General features: G+C 34.7%; 1 protein-coding gene across 8 annotated transcripts in view; it reads left to right on the top strand.

The window, feature by feature from the left end:
- DLG2 (discs large MAGUK scaffold protein 2) overlaps nucleotides 1–18,066 on the top strand; it is a 1,315,102-nt gene that overhangs the window by 732,952 nt on the left and 564,084 nt on the right. The gene's annotated exons all lie outside the window — the stretch shown is intronic.

The following is an 18,066-nucleotide window of genomic DNA, read 5'->3' as shown; positions in this document are numbered from 1 at the left end:
TTAGGCAACATAGATACTGCAACCTTGACTCAGAGTCTATGTAAATCTTGGTTCTACTAGATTCTTGCTGTATGACCTTAAGAATGTTTTACTTGATCTCTTGTCTTTTGTTACCTCATCAACAAAATAAGAATAATAATTGTACCTATCTTATAAGGTGATATGGCAACCTAAAAAAGGTTAACAATGGAGTGAAATAGAGAACCCAGAAATAAGACCATGCACCTACAACCTGATCATCAACAAACCTGACAAAAACAAGCAATGGGAAACAAACCTGACAAAAACAAGCAATGGGAAAATGATTTTTTATTTAATAAATGATGCTGGGAGACCTGGCTAGCCATAGTCAGAAAATTGAAACTGGACCCCTTCCTTACACCATATACAAAAATCAACTCAAGATGGATTAAAGACTTAAATATAAAACCCAAAAAAATAAAAGCCCTCAAAGACAACCTAGGAAATACCATTCAAGACATAGGCATGAGGAAAGATTTTATGATGAAGACAACAAAAGCAACTGCAACAAATGAAAAATTGACATATGGGATATAAGAAACTATCAACAGGGTAAACAGACAACCTATAGAATAGGAGAAAAATTTTCCAATCTATCTATCTAACAAAGATATTCAGTATCTGTAAGGAACTTGAACAAATTTACAAGAAAAAAACAACCCCATTAAAAAGTGGACAAAGGACTTGAGCAGACATTTCTCGAAGGAAGACACAGGTATGGACAACAAACATATAAAAAAAGCTCAACATCACCGATCATTAGAGAAATGCAAATAAAAACCACAATGAGATACCATCTCACACCATTCAGAATGGCTATTACTAAAAAGTCAAAAAAAAAAAAAAAAAAAAACAGCTGTTGATGAGGCTGTGGAGAAAAAGGAATGCTTTTACACTGTTGGTGAGAGTGTAAATTAGTTCAACCATTATGGAAGACAGTGTGAGGATTCCTCAAAGACCTAGGGCCAAAAAAAATTCAACCTAGCAATCCCATTACTGAATATATACCCAAAGGAATATAAATCATTCTATTATAAAGATACATGCACATGTAAGTTCATTGCAGCACTATTCACAATAGCAAAGACATGGAATCAGCCTAAATACTGACCAATGATAGACTGGATAAAGAAAATGTGGCACCTATACACCATGGAATACTATGCAGCCATAAAGAGGAATGAGATCATGTCCTTTGCAGGGACATGGATGGAGCTAGAGGTCATTATTTTCAGCAAACTAACACAAGAACAGAAAACCAAATACCACATGTTCTCACTTATAACTTGGAGCTGACTGATAAGAACACATGAACACATGAGGAGAAACAACACACACTGGGACCTGTTGGAGAGTGGGGAGTGGAAAAAGGGAGAGCATCAGGAAGAACAGCTAATAGATGCTGGGATTAATACCTGGGTGATGGGATGATCTATACAGCAAACCACCATGACACACCTTTACCTATGTAACAAATCTGCACATGCTGCACATGTACCCCTGAACTTAAAATAAAAGTTGGAAATTTAAAAAAAAAATTAAAAAGGTTAATACACACAAGTCTTAGAAAAGTGCCTGACAATGGTAATGCTAAGTCAGTGAGTGCTAATAGAGCTTTCATACGTAATCATCTTTCTACTTGGCACATGCCTCTTTATATTTAGTGATCAATTAATAATTATGATGTGAATGAATTAAGCCATAGTAGCTTCTGCTTATAAATTGTTTGTAAAATCAATCTAATTAATATTTATTGAGTACTGAGAATATGTCTTGACACTTATTTATTGAATAAGTGAATGATTAAATGTAGAAAATGTAATATTGAATGCTATTCTACAAAAGTAAAGGTGAAAAACTCAATGTGAAGTGGTTTCTTTGCTAACAATTTTTTGGAAGAAATTAATGAGTATCTACACCAAATTACATATGTATTCAAATGGGTAAACAGTGGAAGGGGAGTTTCCAGAACAAGAAGTAACATTCTCGAGGGTGGAGATATGCTGTGTAAATGTTGGCCTTTTTTTATCTCAAAACAAATTAAATAGAAAAAAAAAGTCTGTATCAGGATTAGTATGTAGGCAGGTGTACCTATGCAAGAAATATGGTTGATTTTACATTGGATTTGAAAGAGAAAGTACATTGTAAAATCATGCCTTTCATAACAGCAGATTGGAATGCCATCTTCCCAATTTATTAGCTGTGGGAATGCAAACATGTTATTGAACTTTTCTAAGACTCATAACATGTTAAGTTGTAGTAATAGTTAGCCCAAGGATTAAATAAAACTATTCCTGCAAAGCTTTCAGACAGTGTGCCTGGCACATGGTATGTAGTCAATAGGAACAAGACCCGTTGACCAGATTGGTCAGATACAGAGATTCTTTAAACATTTTATTTTCATTTAAAACATTAATGTATATTGAATTGCCTATTTTTATTTAAAATGGTCCCCATAGGTCTCAACCATTTTTTATGAAGAAAATTTACGGATAATAAAAGACATTGGGAAAGTAATGTAAGTGTCCAAATACTTCTGGACTTTGTTTCTTCTCAACCTTTTATAATTATCTTGCCCACATTAACTTAATAGCATGTTTTAAACATTTGGTGTTTCACAAGCCTTTCCAAATCATTCACCTCACATTTTATAGAAACATTAAGATGAGTATTTTATCAATTCACAAAATATTTAATCAAATTACGTAATTACAGCAACAACAAGTGACATAATTAACAAGTAAAAGGGAGATAAATGGGTTTGGTAAAAAACTCAGATGAATTTTGATAAATACACAACTCTACTAGGTATGTAGAGAATTCTATTTGGTAAGTGTACAACTCTACTTGCTTGAAGAGCACTGTGAAGATATACTCAAGAACAGCTTTCTAACCATGTACAGTTAGCATCCCCAGGTCCAGTCAAGACAGTTATGAGTTTTGGTTAATTAAGCAAGTTTTTAACTGAAGTAGGGGAGCTTTTTTCTTTTCTTTTCTTTTGTTTTTTTGAGACGTAGTCCCATTCTGTCACCCAGGCTGGAGTTCAGTGGTGCAATCTCAGCTCACTGCAACCTCCGCCTCCCCGGGTCAAGCAATTCTCCTGCCTCAGCCTCCCAAGTAGCTGGAATTACAGGCGTGCACCACTATACCCAGCTAACTTTTGTATTTTTAGTAGAGACGGGGTTTTACCACATTGACCAGGCTAATCTCAAGCTCCTGACCTCATGATCCACCCACCTCGGCCTTCCAAAGTGCTGGGATTACAGGCGTGAGCCACCATGCCCGGCTGGAGACTTCCATTATATAATACTACTATTGCTGCTATTAAAAAGGTCAAATCAGTTCTGTTAACTGAAATATCACTTCAATAACATTCTGCAATCACTCTGATATCTATGTTCACATAGGAATTTAGACATATTTCATAAATATAGCACTTCTCACTGATGCTACAGTTATTTATTTTTCCATTCTAGACTATGAGCTCCTCAATATTAGATACTTGTTCTCTTCTTGAAGCTTGTCCCTAGCCCATAGTAAGTACTAGGAGATGGGTAGTATGAACTCTAGAAGCTTAGTCCCATGAGAAAAAGTAGAAGAAACTAGGTCTGCTTCACTTAGAACAAAGAAGATAAGGTAGCTGTAAGAGCTGGCTTCAAAACCTCTGCTTTCCAAGTAACTGAGCCAGACTTTTAGCTCAGGTTCTGCAATTAAGCAGCTTTGTAACTCTGAGAAATTACTTCATTTCTGGAGGTCTTAGTTTAATCCCTGAAAAATTAGAGAAGTAAGACAGATGATCTGGGGAATCCCTTCTAAAGGTAGTTGTTCTACATATTTAAAGGGACATCATTTGTGGGGACAGACAACCCAGCTTATTCTCTTTTCCTTTAAAAGACAGATCTGAGACCTGTGGATAGAAGTAATAACATCATAACCAATTAATTAATATAGGGAAAAAAGAAATGTTAACAGTTCCACCTTGGTTACAGTGTATTTAAGTAAAGGCTAGATGACCATATGCATGGACCTGGAGTGGGATTCAATTAGATTAACCCCAAGATCCCTTCCAATTATAAGATTCTTTGACTATTAAGTCAAAGGACCAAATGAAGCAAGAGCACTCAACTTCCTTTTTATTTAACTTTTCTGACTGATCCTGCTTTACTACTCTTTATTCACATGTGCTATTTTACTGGGAGTAATCTTAAATTTACTTTTCTCCCCTTCAACCTAACCACAGACTCTGTTTTGAAACCCTGAATATTTTGACAGTAAAACAGAAACAAGCCACAATCTCATAGTCTCCCTGGTAGACTGAAGAGAATCCCAACTGCATTTGCCAACTATATTCTAAAGCTTTCAATAGTAATGCCTACATGCAATATATAAATGCCACAAAATGTCACCATCGAATGAACCAACAGTGGTCAAGGTCAGTGGATGTTGGAAGTCTCACCAAGTTTTCCAAAGGCTATTAGAGTAAACAGGAAGTCAAGAGTAACTTGACTCCCTGCTTCTGTCCTACTCTGAATTTCTTGCCAAAAATCAGGGTCTGTATTTCTTCTGTCTTGCAAATAGTATACAATGATCTAGAGTATATAAGGACACTTGCAAAAGCCTGAGACCAGAGAAACAATAACTAAAATGTTTCATGACAGCTACTACTGTGTTGTGGAAATTGTTTATTCTTAGACGTAAGTTGATCAACTTCAAAATATAGCATTAGCAGATTTTGTTAGTCCTGAAAAGCAAGTGAACTATCCATTTAAAAGCTAGGAAATCTGTTTTGTTATTTTCTATATATGTAAGTCTCACAGAAAATATCCCATTTTGGATTTTAATCAGGATAAAAAATAAGCTTCATCTAGCATATTATTGCTCCAAAATCCAGTTAATTGAAACATTTTATAGAAAATACAATCCACATTATATTTTAATAGCTTTGAATTGAAACACATGTAATATTTTAATTTTAAAAATTAAAAAATAAATGTGCTCTGGACATATATTTCTTTAATTGATGACCAGAAAACATTAGCATTAATGGGTGGTAGTGTTTTTCAGTGCCAAGGTTTTGACTCTCTTGTATTCATAGAGTATGGTCCAAATGCTATATTTGGCCACATTCATTGTTTCATTTCCTAATGGGCAAAGCTGTCACTGAAGGACTAAGCTTTTTTCTTACCCTCAGAAATGTAGATCCAGATTATTTTTATTATTAGATGCAGAGCTTTGATTTAGCCCTGGAAAGTACCCTGAATTATAACTGACTTAAAGAAATAGAAATGCTAACTGACAATAATGGGTCTTCTCAAAATGTGTAACATTTAGAAGAGTAAAGCTGTTTTTTGTTGTTATTTATTTATTTATTTTTTAGAGATGGGGCCTTGCTCTGTCACCCAAGCTGGAATATCGTGGTACTGTCATGACTCACTGCAGCTTTTACCTCCCAGCCTCAAGTGATCCTCCAACTTCAGCCTCCAGAGTAGCTGCAGCCACAGGCACATGCCACCACACTGGCTGGTTGTTGTATTTTTTACAGAGACAGGGTATTACTATGTTACCCAGGCTGGTCTCAACTCTTGGGCTCAAATAATCCTCCTGCCTCAGCCTCCCAAAGTGCTAGGATTATGAACATAAGCTGCCATGCCCAGCCAAGCTGTCTTTATTTAATTGGTTTATTGTATCCTTTAAATACACATTTAAAGTAATAGTATCAAAATCAACATTTTTAAGTTCACTCAACCTGTTTTTTTTTTGTTTGTTTGTTTGTTTTGTTATAGTGGCCAAAAAAAATTTTCCATGCTTCTGAAGGTAAATAAAATAATTTTAAAAACTTATAAGACAAGAACAAGGAGAAAATTACGTAATTTGTGATTAGAAGTAATTTGAAATACAGGAAAGTAATTACTTAGAAATTAAAGATGATTTTTAATTTGGTTCAGTGCAAAGATTTGATAATGCAAGAGTTGTATACCAAATTTACACATTAAAATTAATTGATCGAATTGAGACTTCAGCAACCACTGTCTAGTGCAAAGACACAAGCACATAATTAATGATAATAATGCTGAAGAGTTTACATCACGCCAGGTAGGTATTTTGATTGCTCTCATTTTGCTATTGATATCAAATTAAAAACTAAAGAATTCCTTTTAAAAATTATGCTGTCATACTTCAGTTGGTACAATATTTGAGAAAGGAACTAGAACTTTTCATAGCACATCAACTTTTGGTTTTATTAAAATGCACACATCAGCCAGATGCAGTAGCTTTTGCTTGTAATCCCATCCCCTTGGGAGATGGAGGCAGGAGGATTACTTGAGCCCAAGAGTTCAAGACCAGCCTGGGCAACATAGCAAGACCCTGTCATTACAAAAAATAAAACTAAGTAAAAATAATGGCTGGGGGTAGTTGCATGCACCTGGAGTACCACTGACTTGGAAGACTGAGGCAGGAAGATTGCTTGAGCTCAGGAGTTCAAGATTACAGGGAGCTATGATTGTGCCACTGCACTCCAGCAGTAAGATCCAGTCTCTTAAAAAAAAAAAAAAAAAAGATAATACAATAAAAATGCTTGGGTCATTCATTTTATCATACAAAATAAATGTCAGTGGTCATGATCATTTATGTCATTCTCAGAAATCTTTATATAGATCTAAAATTTAACAACATATGTTACAGTTAAAGATGAGTTCTAGCTGATGCCAGTGTGAAAAATACTAGTATTTTCATACTATTTAGATTTTTTTTCTTAAGGTATCTTTTAAATTCATTTTTATTGTTTCTACTACTAAGATTAGTGTGTATTTGTAGAGTGCTTTAGAGTTTGTGATACCAGAACACAATGCACAGACTGGGAGGCTGAATGGAACAATAAGCTTAAGAAGAAAGGCTTTGCTGCCAGACAGTCTTGGATTCACGTCTTGGCCCACAGGTTGTTAAATCACTGACCTTAAGGAAACTACTTAACATCTTTAATCTTTGTTTTCTTGTTTGTAAAATGTTATAATACCTGCCTCATTGGTTTTATTTTAATGGGATGAAATGAGATAAGGCATAATGAATGAAATGTCATTTCCTTTGTACCTAGTATATAGTAAATAATAAAAACAACTATCATTATTGTCCCTCATTTAATATTGTTATATCATTTAATATTTATTTTCTACAGAGAATAACCTTTAAAACTCCACACTGCGCAGTATCAAACTAGACAGAAGTATTAACTTGGTCACCCACCCAAGGACCCTTCACTTTAGTTGCTCTCTGCTCACCCTTGTAGGAATCAAATAAAAACTCACTCTTGATAAAAACAAATGGGCAGCTTAGATTTCCTTGTTAAATTCACCCCTCAAGTTATACAACCTCGTTATTGAAGAACAGATGAGAAAAAAAAAATTATACCACATAAAGAATAGGAAGCACACAATATGCTCATTTTAGTATGTGAGCTTTAGGAGCTTGAGTTAGCATCCTTATGGATATATTTCTACACTTTCGCCTCTAGAATCATTTCCTGTAGGTTTGGGGATGGGTTTTGTGGGGTCGAGGGTGGTGTGTGTTTGCTTTGCATCTTGAATGCCAAAATATCATGGCAAATGTGAGAGAAATTTATATCTTAACATTTCAAATCTTCCAGGCATATTCCAACTTAAAGTTCCTGGATCAGGACCAAAATGGCATTCTACTAGTCCTATACATGAAGTAAAATATAAGAAACCATAGTTAAAAGCTATAGGAATAAAAAATCTAAGATGCTGATACAATAAAGGAAACAACAGCAACCTTGTTTTGTTTATTTAGCCTGTTAACAAATATTTATTGAGAGTCTAATATTTTCTAGGTACGGAGCAACAAGAAGAGAAGTAATTTGAGTAGTACATGCTTGATTCCCACTCTAGGTCAAAAAACAAATCAAAACAAAACAAAAAACAGGAAAAAACCTGTAGATAAAGACAGATACCAGATATAACTGCACAAAAGAGAGAGTGATCCACCTAACGACAACTGGGTCATCCCAGGAACTCTTATTTGAATGGTCCCCTATTCCTCCTAGATCTATTACTGTATTACTCCTTGTTTTACCTCTACCCAAAGGATCAAATTTATTTTAGATGTTGTTTTGCCTCTACCCAGTGTGCAAATTTATTTTTGATATGTATGAATTCTCCTGACTTCACTTGTCAGAGCTTTTTTTCTTCTTTTTATTTTTCTCCTTCTCTCTCCCTTATCAAAATATCTGTTGTGGATATTTTTGTATGTCTAACTCTCTAGTCTTCTCCAATATGCTTATTAAAAGTATTTGATGATCTTTTGGAGAGGGAGGAATGTTCTGGAACCGTTCTTAAACCAAATTTCCATCTGTCAACAGCTGTCTGAATAGAGATACATACCAAAATTACCAAACCTCCATCTCCAAAACATGTGAGCTAACTATATCAATCATTGAGATAACTTCATACATTCTGTTACATTTGGAATTGTGCTGTAAAAGCCAAACATTGCATATTAATTAAATTGTACTTATGTTTATATGAAACTGATAGAGACTCTTAAAGAATTCACAATTTAAGCATAAGGTAGAGTAACTGGAGGGAGTTCACTAAGAAGATGATACAAGGGTATAGGATTAGAACCCAGGTCTATAATTTGTCTCATTTTACTTCATAGGATTAACCAATTATGATGATAAATGGCAGTATTTTAGGAAAGTTTGAGAAATAAAAGAGAATAGATTGAGTAGCCATGATATGACATAGTTTTGTGTGTCTAATAACTCATTTTATGTTCTAGTATTTTGCTTTAGATATTAATAATACCTAAAATTTAAATAAATGTAAATGGTTTAAAGTGCATGATATATTACATTTGTCTCTCATTACAATCTTGAAAGAAAATGCAATGGGAATAGATATCCTTTCAATACTGGAACTTATACTATGTAGTTCCTTCTCATACATTATCATAATTAATTCTCACTGTGATATTATGAGGTAACTATTAGCCTCCTAATACCATTCTCCTGATAAAACTGATTCTCAGAGAAGCTAAAGAGCATATTACAAGGTCATACAGCTTTTAAATGGTAGAACCAGGGATTACACCAGTGATCTTTCTCCTATTCCATATGGTGGTCGTGTCATATATTATCTCTTTACATATTAGAAAACAGATCCATTAAAAGTGACTTTTTCCAATAGTTCATTTATTATTTTAGCATGCAAAATATTGTATGTCTTTTAAGCAGTCATTAAAGATGTTCAATTATGAATTTATATGTGTAAATTAAACTAAGTTGGGCAAAAGTATAAGATTAAATAAAGCCAAAAGGTACATGCTATAAGCTTTGTACAATTGGATATGCAAGATAGATTGTTGTAAAGGTTAATGGATTTGATATAAAAGATATTTAGTTGCAATTAAACAGATTTTATGGCAAAGTAAAGATATCTTAACTCAACTGCTGTGTAATTGAAAATATTAACACTTGTCACAGTATAACAAGGAAGCGTCTGTTACCCAGTGGTTTCAGACACCTTCTTTGGCATGTCTGAAACCAAACAATAAATCCTGGAAATATTGTTTAGCTACTTCATAAATCTGAACCATAATGAGTAAACCCTTTGTTGTTTCATAGTGAGCAAGATGTCCTTGAAAAAAGAAATGTTTGTATAATTGTTTCAATTACATAACTTCCACTCTTTCCTAGGATCCAAGCTGAGTCCAGATTTTCCAATTATCTCTTTTACAAAGAGCCCTATAAGGGTGATCAAGTGAGGTAGTAAAGTTAGCTTCTACTGATAATGCCCATTTGACAATTTTGGTGAATTAAAATGTTTATAAATTTTTCAATTTGATGTTAGTCTTTTAGTTTCTTAGCAGATTGCAGATACCTATTGTATTATATTTTATTTTTCAAAATTTGGTTTTGTGAAGAAGATATGACAAACAGTCAGTGTTGGGGGAGCAAGGAAAAGCTCAAGCTAAATCATGAGCAGAGAGAAAATTGAGGGAAAAAAGTCTCCTAGAGTGAGTTTTAATGAGTGATTACTGAATATAGTAAAGAAAAAAGGCAAACTTGAAAAGGAATAAATGATGCTTTATTATATAAAAGAGAACATATTCCCAATGACACAGAATATAATTTGTTGTATTTTTATTGATATATAGTATTTTACATATTTATGGGGTACATATGATATTTTGTTACATGCGTAGAATATGTAATGATCAAAGCAGGGTATCTGAGGCGTCCATCACTTTAAGTATTTATCATTTCTATGTGTTGGGAACAATTCAAGTCCTCTCTTCTAGCTACTTTGAAATGTACAATACACTGTTTTTAACTATAGTCACTCTGCTGTTGAATAGAACTTATACCTCTTATCTAAGTGTATTTGCACCCATTAACTTAACGTCTCTTCTCCCCACAAACCTTTTCCAGCTTCTAGTATCTGCCAACTTTTTTAGCTCCCACATGTAAGTGAGGACATGCAATAATTGTCATTCTGTACCTGCTTATTTCACTTTATATAATGACCACTAGTTCTATCAATGTTACTACAAATGACATCTTCTTCTTTTCTACAACCAAATAATATTCTGTCGTGTATAGATAACACATTTTCTTTATCCATTCATTCATTGATGGACACTTAGATTGATTTCATGTCTTTGCTATTGTGAATAGAGTTGCAATAAACATGTCAGTACTGGTGTCTCTTTGATATATTCATGTATTTTCCCTTGTATAAATACCCGGTAATGAGACTGCTGGATTGTATAGTAGTTCCATTTTTAGTTTTATGAGAAATCACCATACTGTTGTCCATAGTGGCAAATGACGGCAGTATTTCACATTCCCACTGACAGTGTATGAGCTCCCTTTTTCTCCATGTTCTTGTCAGCGTCTGTTATTTTTTGTCTTTTTAATAATAAACATTCTGCCTGGAATAAGATGATATCTCATTGTGGTTTTGATTTGCATTTCTCTAATGATTAATGATATTGAACATTTTTTTATTTCAATGTCATCTTCTGAGAAATATCTATTAATGTCTTTTGCCCATTTTTAATGGGATTATTTTTGTTGTTGACTTGTTTGAGTTCTTTGTATGTTCTGGATATTAGTCGTTTGTCAGATTAATAGTTTGCAACCATTTTCTCCCATTCAATTTGTTGTTTCTTCCCTCTGATAATTGTCTTCTCTATTGTGCAGAAGTTTAATATAGTCTGATTTGTCTATTCTTGTTTTAGTTGTCCATGGTCTTAAGTTCTTAGCCATAAAATCTTTGCCTAGATTAGTGTCATGAGGTGTTTTCCCTTTATTTTCTTCTGTGAGTTTTATAGTTTCAGGCCTTCCATTTAAGGCTTTAATCCATCTTGAGTTGATTTTTGTTCAGATAGGGTTCCAGTTTCAGTCTTTTGCATGTGGATATCCAATATTCCTAGGATCACTTATTGAAAAGGATGTCCTTTCCCCAGTACATGTTCTTAGCAATTTTGTCAAATGTCAGTAGGCTGTAAATAAGAGGATGTATTTCTGTCTTCTCTATTCTGTTCCATTGGTCTAAGTGTCTATTTTTATACCAATACCATGCCTTATAATGTATTTCTAAGTCAGGTTGTGTGATGCCTCCAGCTTTGTTTTTTGTTTGCTTATTTTTGTGTTTTGTTTTGTTGTTTTTGGTTTTGGGGGTTTTTTGGTTGGGGGATTTTTGTTTGTTTTTTTCTCAGGATTGCTTCAGCTATTCTGGCTCTTTTTTATTCTATACAAATTTTAGAATTCTTTTTCTCATTTCTGTGAAAAAACTGACTTTGGTGTTTTTATAGGGATTGTATTGAATCTGTAGATTGCTTTGGGAAGTTATCTCATTTTAATGATGTTAATTCTTTCAACTCATGAGCATGAAATATCTTTCCATTTGTTTATGTCCTCTTTAATTTCTTTCATCAGTGTTTTGTAGTTTTCCTCGTAGAGATCTTTCACTTCCTTGGTTAAATCTGTTCCTAGATATTTGGTTTCTGTAACCATTGTAAATGAAATTGCTTTCTTAATTTGTTTTTTGACTATTTCATTATTGGTGTACAGAAATGCTACTGCTTTTTTTATATTGATTTTGTATCCTCTAACTTTACTGAATTTATTAGCTCTAAGAGTTTTTTGGTGGAGTATTTTTTGAGCATTCTTATCTTGTTCCAGTTATTAGAGAGAAACTTTCAACTTTTATCCATTCAGTATGATATTAGCTGTGTGTTAGTCATATATGGCCTTTATTATTGTGAAGTATATTTTTTCTATGCCTAGCTTATTGAAAATTTTTATTATAAAGTGATGTTCAATTTTTCAAATACTTTTCCTGCATCTGATGAGATGATCATATGATTCTTGTGCTTCCTTCTGTTGATGTGATGTATTATGTTTGTTGATTTGCATATGTAAAACCATTCTTGCATCCCTTGGTATAAATCCCATTTTGTAATGGTATATTATCTTTTTGATGTGCTGTTGAATTCAGTTTGCTAGTATTTTGTTGAGGATTTTTTGAAGATGTGTTCATCAGGGAATTTATGTATAATTTTCTTATTTTGTTGTGACCTCAGGTTTTGGTATCAGGGTAATACTGGTCATAGAATGAGTTAGGGAGAATTTCTTTCAGTTCAATTTTTTTGGAGTAGTTAGAGAAAATTGATATTACTTCTTTATATGTGTGGTGGAATTTAGCAGTGAATCCATCTGATCCTGCACTTTATTTTATTGGGAGACTTTTATTACTATTTCAGCCTTACTACTTAATATTGATCTGATCAGGTTTTCTATATCTTCCTGACTAAACCTTGGTAGGTTGTAGGTTTCCAGGAATTTATCCATTTCCTCTACTTTTTCCAGTTATTTGTCAAACAGTTGTTCCTAATAGTCTCTGATGATCTTGTATTTCTGTGGAATTAATATAGTAAGGCTTTGTGTCCCCACCCAAATCTCATATTGAATTGTAATCCACATAATCCCCATAATCCCCATGTGTCAAGGGAGAGACCATGTGGAGGTAACTGAATCATGGGGGTGGTTTCCCCCATACTATTCTTGTGACAGTAAGTCCTCATGAAATCTGATGGCTTTATAAGAGGCTCTTCCCCTTCCCTTGGCACTTCTTCCTGCCACATTGTGAAGAAGGTGCCTTGCTTCCAGTTCACCTACTGCCATAATTGTAAGTTTGTTGAGGCCTCCCCAGCCATGCTGAATTGTGAGACAATTAAACCTCTTTCCATTTTAAATTACCCAGTCCCAAACAGTTCTTTATAGCAGTATGAAAATGGACTAATACAAGTAAATGGTACCAGGAGTGGGGTGCTGCTATAAAGATACCCAAAAATGTAGAAGCAGCTTTGGAAGTGAGTAACAGGCAGAGGTTGGAAGAGTTTGGAGGACTCAGAAGAAAACAGGAAGATGTGAGAAAGTTTGGAACTTCCTAGGGACTTGGTGAATGGCTTTGACCAAAATACTGATAATGATGTGGACAATGAAGTACAGGCTGAGGTGGTCTCCGATGGAGATGAGGAACTTGTTGAGAACCAGAATAAAGGTGACTCTTGCTGTGCTTTAGCAAAGAGACTGGAGGCATTTTGCCCTGCCCTAGAAATTAGTGGAAGTTTAAACTTAAGAGAGATGATTTAGGGTATCTGGTGAAAGAAATTTCTAAGCAGCAAAGTGTTCAAGTTCTGACTTGAGTGCTCTTAAAAGCATTCAGTTTTATGAATTCACAAAGAGATAGTTCAGAACTGGAACTTAAGTTTAAAAGGGAAACAGAGCATAAAAGTTTGAAAGCTTTGCAACCTGACAATGCAGTAGAAAAGAGAAACCAATTTTCTGGAAAGAAATTCAGGCCAGCTGCATGAATTTGCATAATGAACAAGGAGCCAAATGTTAATCACCAAGACAATTGGAAAAATGTCTCCAAGGCATGTTGGACATCCTCACGGCAGACCCTCCCATCACAGACCTGGAGGCCTAGGAGAGAAAAAAATGGTTTTGTGGGCAAGGACCAGGGTCTTGCTGCTTTGTGAAGTCTCTGGACTTGGTGCCCTGCATTCCAGTCATGGGTTAAAGAGGCCAACGTACAGCTCAGACCATTGCTTCAGAGAATGCAAGCCCCAAGGCTTGGCAGCTTACATGTGGTGTTGGGTCTGTGGGTACACAGATGTCAAGAATTGAGGTTTGGGAACCTCCACCTCAGTTTCAGAGGTTGTATGAAAATGCCTGGATGTCCAGGCAGAAGTTTGCTGTGGCGGAGGAGCCCTCATGGAGACCCTCTGCTAGGGCAGTACGGAAGGGAAATATGGGGTGGGTACCCCCACACAGAGTCCCCACTGGGGCACTGCCTAGCTGAGCTGTGAGAAGAGGGCCCCTATCCTCCAGACCTAGAATGGTAGATCCACTAACAGCTTGCATGATGCACCTGGAAAAACTGCAGACACTCAACACCAGCCTATGAAAGCAGCCAGGAGTGGGGGCTATAGTCTGCAAAGCCACAGGGGCAGAGCTGCCAAAGACCATGGAAATCCACCTCTTACATCAGTGTGATATGGATATAAGACATGGAGTCAAAGGAGCTATTTTGGAGCATTAAGATTTGATTGCTCTGGTGGATTTTGGACTTGCATGGGGCCTGTAGCCCCTTTGATGTAGCCAACTTCTCACAGTTGGAATGGGAGCATTTACCCAATGCATGTACCCCCACTGTATCAAGGAAGTAACTAACTTGATTTTGATTTTACAGGCTCATAAGTGGAAAGAACTTGCCTTGTCTCAGATAAAACTTTGGACTTGGACTTTTGGGTTAATGCTGGAATGAATTAAGTCTTTGGGGGACTGTTGGGAAGACAAGATTAGTTTTGAAATATGAAAGGGACATGAGATTTGGGGGGTGCAGGGGCAGAATGATATGGTTAGGCTTTGTGTCATCACCCAAATCTCATTTTGAATTGTAATCCACATAATACCCACATAATTTCCACATAATATCCAAATAATCTCATTTTGAATTATAATCCCATAATTCCCACGTGTCAAGGGAGAGACCAGGTAGAGATAGTTGAATCATAGGCATGGTTTCCCCCATGCAGTTCTCATGATAATGAGTGAGTTCTCACAAAATCTGACAGTTTTAAAAGGGGCTCTTCCCCCTTTGGTTGGCACTTCTCCTTCCTGCTGCCTTGTGTTGCTTTCCCTTTGCTTTCTGCTATGATTGTAAGTTTCCTGAGGCCTCTCCAGCCAGGCTGAACTGTTAGTCAATTAAACCTCTTTCCTTTATAAATTACCCAGTTGTGGGTAGTTATTTATAGCAGTATGAAAACAGACTAATGCATGTATCAATTGTAATGTCTCATCTTTCTTTTCTGATTTTGTTTATTTGAGTGTTCTTTGTTATTTTAGGTAGTAGCTTATCAATTTTCTCTTTTTAAAAAACCAGTGTGTCATTTTGTTGATCCTGTATATTGTTTTTTCAGACTATTTTGTTTAGTTCTACTCTTATCTTTATTATTTCTCTCTTTCTGTTAATTTGGGGTTGGGTTTGTTCTTGCTTTTCTAATTGTTTGAGTTGCATTGTTAGATTGTTTATGATGTTTATTGCTATAAACTTCCCTCTTAGTACTGCTTTTGCTGTATGTTACAGATTTTGGTATGTTGTATTTTCATATTCAATTGTTTTAAGAACTTTTTTTGATTTTCATCTTAATTTCTTTGTTGACCCAATGATTGTTTAAGAACATGAATATGTTGTTTAATTTCCACATACTTGTATAGTTTCCAAAGTTGCTCTTGTTTTTAATTTATAGTTTTATTCCATGTGGTCTGAGAATATACTCGATAGGATTTTGATTTTTAAGTTGTTGAGACTTGTTTTGTAACCTAACATATCTTCTATCCTGGATAACGTTTCATGTGCTGATAAGAACAATGTATTCTGCAGCCATTAGATAAAATATTCTACAAATGTATGTTAGGTCAATTTTATCTAAAGTCAACTTTAATGTTTGTTAATTTTCTGTGTAGATGATCTGCCTAATGCCGAGAGTGGGATATTGAAGTACCCCACTATTATTGTATTAGAATCTATCTTTCTCTTCAGAACTAGTAATATTTGTATTATGAATCTGGGTGCTCCAGTGCTGGGTGTGTATATATTTAGAACTGTTGCATACTCTTGCTGCATTGATTCCCTACTATCATATAATTTTCTTACTTCTCTTTTCTACTTTTTTTTTTTTTTTTAACTTGAAGTCTGTTTTATCCAATATAAGGATAGCTGCTCTTACTCACTTTTGGTTTCTGTTATTATGGAGTATCTTTTTTCATCCCTTTATTTTGTGTCTTTATGTGTTTTTATAGGTAAAGTGTGTTTCTTACAGGCAGCATATAGTTGGATCGTGTTTTTGTAACCATTCGGCCAGTCTATATCTTTTCAGTAACGAATTTAATCTGTTTACATTGAAGGTTAATATTGATATGTGAGGTTTCGTTCCTGTCATATTGTTAATTGTTTTTTGGTTGTTCTGTATATTCTTTGTTACTTTATTTTTCTTTTATTGTTTTCCATTTTGGTTTGATAGCTTTCTGTCTTGATACTATTTTGAGTTCTTTCTCTTTTTAATTTGTATGTATGCTTTACCAGTGAGTTTTATACATTTGTATATTTTCATAATGGCAGATGTGTCCTTTTCCTTCCAGGTTTAGGACCCCCTTGAGCATTCTTATAGAGCTGGTCTAGTGGTGTTGAATTTCCTGTTTTTGTTTCTTTGTAAAAGACTTTATTTTTTCTTAATTTATTAAAGATAATTTTTCTGTACATAGTATCATTGGCTGGCAGTTTTTCTTTTGAAATTTTTAATATATCATTCCATTTCCTCCTGCCCTGTATGGTTTCTACTGAGAAACCAATTTTAGTCTAGTGGAGATTCCCTTATAGGTGACTAGACACTTTTGATGCTTTCAGAATTCTTTGTCTTTGACTTTAGACAGTTTGACTGTAATGTGCCATGGAGAAGACCTGTTGTGGATTGTATCTGTAAGAATATCTCAGAGCCTCCTGTATATGGATGTCTAATTCTCTTGCTAGACTTAGGAAGTTTTCATGCAATATTATGTTAAATAGTTTTTCTAACCCTTTCATCCTTTCTCCATCTTCTGAGACCCTGATTATTTGAATATTTGGTCCCTTTATGGTGTTCCATGTATCATGAAGGCTTTGTTCATTCTCTTTTGTTCTTTTTTCTTTATTTGTCTCACTGGTTTATTTCAAAAGACCATTCTTCAAGTTCTAAGATTCTTCCTCATCTAATCTACTGTTGAAGCTTTCACATGTATTTTCTATTATATTCAATGAATTTGTCAGTTTCAGAATTTCTGTTTGGTTCTTTTTTATGAAATCTATCTCTTTGATAAATTTGTCATTCCTATCCTGAATTGTTTTTCTGATTTCTTTGTATTGGTTTTCATAATTCTCTTCTATATCACTGAAATTCTTCAGAATTAATAGTATGAATTCTTTTATTGGATTACTTGGTTTTTTTTTTGTTTGTTTTTTGTTTTTTTGCTTGGGATCTGTTACTAGAGAATTATTGTGTTTCTTTGACACTGTCATATTGAGTTTTCTTTTTAATGTTTCTGGTGTCACTACATTGATATCTGTGTGATCTGGTATAAGTCACTTCTTCCTATTTTTTGAATTTGCTTTTGTAGGGGATACTTTTTTCCTGAAGATGTATCTATGGTGTGGGTGATGTAGGGCACTTTGTCTTTGATTCTTGGTGTGTGCAATAGTGTAGTCTTTGTATGATTTTTCTTTTGGCTATACACAGCATTATTTGCATCTGTGATTTCCTTGGTGGCATATGATGCAGTTATAAGTGGAGGATATGGTGAAGTTCTACTGGAAACCAGGATGCCAAGCAGGCCAATCTTTGGGCCCCAGTGGTGGCAGCAGTGAGCTTAGCATGTCTGTTCTTGAGCCCCAGTATAGTGTATGGTTACGTTAATGATAG

This window comes from Trachypithecus francoisi, unplaced genomic scaffold (assembly GCF_009764315.1).
Source record: "Trachypithecus francoisi isolate TF-2019V2 unplaced genomic scaffold, Tfra_2.0 Lachesis_group8, whole genome shotgun sequence".
In the NCBI taxonomy this organism is placed as follows: Eukaryota; Metazoa; Chordata; class Mammalia; order Primates; family Cercopithecidae; genus Trachypithecus; species Trachypithecus francoisi.
This window is presented reverse-complemented; position numbering and strand designations above follow the sequence as displayed.